Genomic DNA, 7,666 nt, shown 5'->3' on the forward strand with positions numbered 1-7,666 from the left:
ATGGGAATTGTATAATTTAAGGCAAAAATCAGGATAGCCTCTGCCTCACCAATTTGGATTCAAAAAACATATTTTTCTCTCTCAAGACCCTTAACTTTATTGTAGTGGTAAACCATATCCCTAAGACATTCATTTAGGATACTCACAGGTGTGAACTACAGTCTGTCCTAACTGCATCTAAATACAACTTGGACGTGAACAAAAAGGGTGACAGAGACTTCTGTATCTTTCTTTTGCCACAAATTATTATCTTCAAATTTTGGGTAGAGTGAACAAAATCAATTTGCGCCATTAAACCTTTAAACCAGCCTATGCTGGAAGGTATAATGCACCTTACTCCATAATACTACAGTAGTCAGTGACAAAGGGGAATAGTTCAACTCCACTGGCACCGCCCTTTGTTGGAATTCTGCTGTTGTAATTATTGTGTTGTCAGTCTCTGTCCTTGAGTGGTACATTTGTTAAGTTATATGACCTCCATCTAGTTCTGAACTGAGGCCACGCGACTGAAATGCAGGTGGGACACAAGCCACAGATGGCCATAAAGCCCATGGCCACCAAATAGGGCGAAAACAACTTGACTGTAATGTTCAGTGAGGCTGCCAGCTGTTGGTCACACTATTGTTTTGTCGTTTTCATCGTCCCTGACTGGAACAGTCAGATTATTCCGCGGCCCTCCAATGAGGATAAACATCTGACCTTGTGTAAGCAAGGTATAGGCCAGTTGGGTGACGGTCATAACGCCGTACATCGCTCCTCTCAACTTTCAGAATCTGAATTGTATGTGATAAGATTGGATTAATGAATTTACTTATTCTGGGGAGACATCCCCAAATCAAGATCATCACGTTTTTGCAGATGGCTACCAGATGATAACCATGAGGATGAAATGCACTTGTGTAATTGCTGCTCTCGCTGTTGTTTCGCCACTGGGACATTTGTAGCGAACACACTTCAAACTCGCTTGAACTAAAACTTTGACCGTGCAATTACAGACTACCTCGGACAACTTTATTGCCCGGACCCCACACAGCGCGTGGCTCACAGATAAATACAGTGTTTGAGAGTCGGATCCAAATGCTTTCACGCCTTCATATTTCGTCTATTCTGGATGCTCAACTGTTCTTGGATATGATGCTGGGGGTAAATGTGAGTACTCTGGCTGCTGCTTGATGCAAAAACAGAAGATACATGGAGGAGAAGCCTCCAAGTTGCAGCTGAAAGAGACGACTGAAACAAAAGAAAAGTCATCCTAAATCCTTTTAGCAACTAGCCAACAACTGCGTTTTAAGTTGCTGTGACAGGTTCAGCTAGCCAGCCTGTGCTCGACGGGGCGATCGAGGCCCACTACAAATATTCAATTCATTCGCGGACCCCCCCTGCACCATGTTAGTTCATGCTTGTGTCTTGTGAGGATATGACATGATAGAAGATAGAGAGATACAAACAGGAAATTTGTATGGGTAATCAGGAAGCCCCATGAAGAGATCAAGCGGAGAGAGTTGAAGAACAGCAGTGTGGAAAATGACTGGCGGATAAACTTGAGGGTGAATAACAAAAAAGGAGAGACAGAGAGAGTCTTTGTTCCAAGTAGTACATGCTATTTACAATAAGTGCGGCGGAAAGTAGAGTATGCAGTACATTCATGCTGCATAGTGCGTGGTGATAGCAAGAAATGCCCAAATGTTTACTAGAATAAGCAAGGCGTGGGCCTGTTGGAAATACTCAACCAACCTAAAATGCACTGCGGCTCTTTCGATTGGGGCCTGCGAGGCATATGGTTTGAATAATTAACAGTTGGAAAAAATCAGTACGAATGATGGCGGGTGACGTTGATGGTCTGTCAGGAAGAAAAACGTGGGCGATAACACATAATGCACTCTGGCAAACACATTCAACATTACAACATTTATCATTTGAATTGGCCTTAATGTGACACCGTAAACGATCAAATTGAGTGGAACGGGTAGACTAGTGTCATTCAACGGTCAGATCGGACTGGTAACGGCGAATGCACTCATGTGATGCAGAGAAGACGCTTGGCTTGAGTATACTTGATAGTTGACAGTCTGCTGGTAGTTGTTCATTCGGTAAGTAGTCGGTCGTACAAACTGATTGAGCGTGTTAGCCTGCAGTAGATTAGCGTGCAATTTTGAACACAGAGATGAATTGAGAGAAAGAAAGACGCGGAGGAGCTTGACTATCGCTGCCGCTGCAGGGGTTCAGCTGGTCAGGCTTCACAAAGACACACAGACAGAGGCCATTAGGTCCCTGGTGGGTATCTCTGCACCTGTGTGTGCGCGCGTGTGTGCGTGTGTGTCTCACATGTTTCTAGGTCAAGTGGGTCGCTGACAAGATGTGCTGCAGCAGTGACTTTCTCCTTCTGTCACAGGCTTCGTGGTCTTTCAACACTCTCGTCTTTCTTTCTTCTGTCCCCACCCCTTACTCACACACACCCACACACACACCCACACACACACACACACACACACACACACACACACACACACACACGTACAATTACATGCATGCCGCTCCTCCTCATTTCTCCTATCTCCTTGTGCTGCTAATGACTTGAAACAGTGGGGACGGAGACATGTTACACAGAAGTCCCCCCCCTCTACACACACACACACACACACACCCTTACCCTTTCTTAATCTGGGTCAGTGGTGCCCCTCTTGGTCACCCCCGTAGGAGCCCTCCAGACGGAGGGGGCCGAGTGGGAGCAGAAAGGTCTGGGATCTCAGTGACCTGATTAAACGCTCTTACACAGACTACTGAGCTCCGTGACCAATCAAAAACAACACACTCCCTGGGCCTCGCTACCGGACCGTCCCTCACGCTGTCGTATATTCCTCCGCTTGTACGCTTTCTCATTTAGAGTGATTTATGTACGTTTTCTGTTCACTCCCCCCCCTCATCATCTTCTCCAAAACACGAACATACGCCCGCTTCCCCCGAAGTGGCTTTTCAAATCGTGGCGGTGTGACGTTCGCGGCCATGCGTGATGGTCCTATGGCTCCAGGGAAGATGGACACTCTGATAACTTGTCAGCTGTGCGTTGCCATATTCCGCTGAGCTTTATGTAGCAGGTCTAAATTTGGTTTTGTGTGTGAACCATTAAAAACACATCATGTCAGCAACGCTGTAGTGCTCCAGTGTGTTTGTTTTTCGGCGTGGGAGTTTTCTAAAACCGATTGCTGTTCTTGCTGTGTCCGTGAACCATTTTCGGCCATGACCCAGAGTTAAAGACACCATCAAGCCTCTATGGGAACCATTGCGCCTCATTTGCCGCTGCTGTTATGAGGAGCTCTATGCAAAAAACAAAAAAAGGAGAAATGTTAGAAAATCAAAGCATTGTTGCTGAGAATAAAAGCCGAAGTAACTGAATCACTACTAGGAGCTGCCCATATGTGTTTATCCATGTTGGGCCTGTGTGTTTGGTGTCATGGACGCATCCTGCTAACATTCTCTAGCTACTCTGTAATTTACTGAAAATATCCTCACACCACTAAGTTAAGAGTGGAGCGTCAAAGCAACATTTCTAAAAATGTTGCTTCCTCCAATTCCTCAGAATGGCCAACAGAGGAATATGGTCTGCAGAGGCACGAATGAATGAATCCAAACAAAAGTAATATTATTTGAAAACATATTTGAAAAGGTTGGTATACCAAAAAATATTTTTAATAAAAGAAGAGAAATCCCCCCAAAACAAAAGTCTACATTCTGTTGCATGGGTTGGATGCAGTGATCATAGAGAGGGTGTCTTGGTAGTTGACTTGTTGTTATCAATGCAGTGGATACGAACAAGTATTATCAACCTCAGCACTGGGCAGGTTTTTGGCCTCTAATAAGCTATTAAACTCGTAGATTTATTACTCAATCTGGCAGTCCCGGACCCTATTTTACTTTTCACTTCTTCTTCATGTTTGACAGTTCTATATTCAATTACCCTCTTAGAAACGTTTCCAGTTTGAAGCAGGAAACTACCATGTACGTACGTATGCTGTCACAACATCCTCACTCAAGGACAACAAACTGTCAATAATCTCTCTCAATGTCTCATAACATCCTTCAAATCTGTCTGTGCAGGGCGGTTATCAATTATTTTTTTGTTGTAATTTGGATTAATCAACCCTTTCGAAAGCAGAGGGAGCAGTGAAACAGTGAAGGGTAGAGATAGAGACCTCTGGGTCAGGCTGATGACCTCAACACAGTTGGCTCAGATAAAGACGAGCGCTTCAAACAGCACTGATAAGCTTCACAGTGAAGGACGCAGAGCAGCTCCTCTGGCCAAAACAAGAGATAGGTCTGACAGAGCCCAGCTTGTGAGAGGTGAGAATAGTGCGCAACTGATAGAAATGATTGCGTCTCTGCATCCACACAAAAACGTACAAGCGAAAATATATTTTTTGGTGGAGGATAAGAGTGTGGCGGATTCGGTCACATGGCACACCCCCCTTTTTCTTATCTAATCAGCGTTAATACATTCAAGAGTGGCCTTTTGCAACTGAATAGGCTTTGGTCTAACGTGACAAACAAACTACGACAACGTTAGTGGTCAATCGAACGTGTGTGTGTGTTCATTCACATCACAGCGGCCCTATAATGGCTGTTTAACAACTCGGGGCAGCGCTCACCTGTGTCAACGCGCAGAGTGACTGAGTTAATTATTGTCCTCCAGTCGTCTGCGAGCCCCCAAAGAGACGGAGAGATTACAGATGACCAACTGGCAATCAGATAAACAGAGAAGCTAACCTTTCTTCCCCCGCGGCGAAAAACGGAACATTTTGAGTTAAACTACATATCACAGATAGGCAAAAGCATCGGTGCATTTAAGATAATGCTCGTAAATATGTTTTTTTTTTTTGTTCAAGCCAGATGTGTGCCCCCCTCGTGTTGAAAGGGGGGGGGGGCAGTTGATTCCACCCTCCCCGACCAACAACAACAGTCCACTGTTAGGCTAACCTCCTGGTGACTTTATCGCAGCATCTGGCAAACGTTAAGCTTCACCTGAACCCACCGTTTATGCTGTAATATGAGCAGCGTTCTTACAGATGCGGCTTTGGTAGGCAAAGCTGTGTGTGTGTGTGTGTGTGTGCGATCATGTATGTACTCTTGCATCTGTGTGCTCTCCGGGGCTCAACTCCCCTCGCGAGGGTTTAAAAAGACAATTGCTTGGTTCAGGATGGGAACCAAATAAGCCGGTGCAGGCACGGCAGGGGAGCCCCTTTCACAGGGCCGCACAATAACCGCCCGAGCCCAGAGGACACGTCGCATGGCAGTGACAGTGCGCCGCGCACGTGGTTGAGACGGGTCTGTGTGTCCTTTTGTTAGCAGCGACTGATAAAACAGACAAGACCTATAGGACAATAATACCACACTCCCTGCACAGCTGGCATATTTTCTGAGAAGAGATTTCCTGTAAAATATTCTGACACGGGAATAATGATGGCTTTGATTGGGCCCCAGTTAACGGGAGGCACTTCCTGTTCTTTTGTACTGGTCTCATTGTGAGGCGATGGGTTGGGAGGGGGGAGGAGGGGGTGAGGCAGGGTTTGAGGGAAACAGCTGCTGGAGATGACACAGTCAAGAACATCCCTGTGACCCCCCACCCCTACGCTCACTCACACACACACACACACACACACACACACACACACACACACACACACACACACACACACACACACACACACACACACACACACACGCACGCGCGCACACTATCACCTCTTGCATTGTTTGGTTTCAACCTGATTTCCCAACTGTTGACCCAGTTAAATCTTCTCTTAACCAACAGTGCGAGTGGAGCGAGTTGAAACATCGTTTTCACAAAGGCAGGAAGTGACCGTAAAAACCTTTGCTAAATTAGCAAAAGAAATGTTACCCAGTGATTAGGTTACGCGCCATCACGGCATTGTAAAGTTGAAGTCGCTATCATCTCTGTTCTCAAACCCCTGGCCGACGCCGATATGTAGTTTGGTGTGGCTCTTAAAATGTTTAAATGCAGCAGCGATCAGATGACTGGCAGACAATTGTCAAATACCAATTTGCCACAAAACACACTGCCCACAAATGTGGGTTAAACAGCAGTGATGAGAAAAAAAGAAATAAAATACAATCGTAGTAGTAGTTCAACTACATGTATAGTGTATATTTGCGAAACACATAAAATTTGTTATGAAATGCCATAAAAAGGTTACAATTTGTCAGTTTTGGGCATTTCTCAGAGAAGTCTCTTATCACTTAAGGAAAGTCTGCGGTTCTCGAGTTAAATACTGCAGAGCGCAGGTGTACGTTGCATTTATTAATCTTTAAGAAGAACAAGCGCGATAACACACTTGCGCGTACACACCCACATTTACCATCCGGGTGAGATTTTCCATTAGTCTTCTGCAGCGATCAGAAGTTGTTCTGTTTCCTGCCACACAGTGTTTCGCCACAGAAGCTAACCAGTGTTCATGCTCTCTGTGCTCTGCATTAAGCATGATCACTGGAAAATCATCAGCACAACGACAACCGCTTACCACAAACACAGATGCACGAGCACAAGCCCTGTTACTGTTCTGCTTTGTTTCGCAATGACTTATTTGTTCATGCTAACTTTATACCTTTGTAGTATTATATATGAGCTGTCCCTTCCCTATGTACTATTCTTCTCCTTTTTCCTATTTTCTCTGTCACCCCAGTGCCAGTCTCTGAGGAGGGCTGATGTGAGCTCCAGATGTTGAAGTAGACTGGCTGGAGACAGAGAGGGCAGAGGGCTCCCCTATACCCCCTTCTTTTTTTCCTCTTCTCAAGCTGGATGTATTATGTTGTTTTTGTATTTTGCAGGTTCACTTCTGTGCTTTCATGCTCTCATGCTCTCGCTTCAGCCTTAATATACTAATTTAAGAACACCTCAGTTTGAGGACATATACTGTACATGTTTCAATATCAATCAACCAGCAAAACTATACCTTTATTTGTGTTCATACAAACTGCATCCACTGCATGACTTGCTAAATAACGCCATTTCCTATAAGATATATTGTACAGTTTTTATTTGTTTATTTGGATATCACCAGCACAACAGCTCCCCTTCCTGTCGTTCATTTATGTTTTTATTACAACCCCATCATGTGATTTTAATAAAACACACTTCACCTCAACCTTTGTTCTGACACATCTCTGCCTCATGACCTCTCTCTCTCTCTCTCTCTCTCTCTCCCTCTCTCCCTCTCTCCCTCTCTCTCTCTCTCTCTCTCTCTCTCTCTCTCCCTCTATCTCTCTCTCTCTCTCTCTCTCTCTGTCTGTCCATTTCAAAACAAATGTTATTGTCTTCTTATGGTTTAGGTCAGGGGTCACGCAGCCTCTACAGACACTATCTCTCTGTATGTGAACATCCATCCATCACCGCGGGTACAACATCACCTTCCTCACCTCTTGTCCCGTGCTAAATCTCTCCTCCTCATCACCCCCACGCGCTTTCATTCGTTTGTGTCCCGCGTTCACTCCCCCCCGGTCCCCTCCCTCGCCGGACTCGCTGTTTTTTTCCTTCAAAGCAATTGTTGATCACCGGCAGACCCAGATAGGCATTTAAAAGAGTTGTAATTTGTGTCTGTGCAGCAGCAGCAGGGGTCGCACAGGGAATTAGGCTGCATGCCGGGACTAATTGAAC

Source organism: Gasterosteus aculeatus, chromosome 15 (assembly GCF_964276395.1).
Source record: "Gasterosteus aculeatus chromosome 15, fGasAcu3.hap1.1, whole genome shotgun sequence".
NCBI lineage: Eukaryota > Metazoa > Chordata > Actinopteri > Perciformes > Gasterosteidae > Gasterosteus > Gasterosteus aculeatus.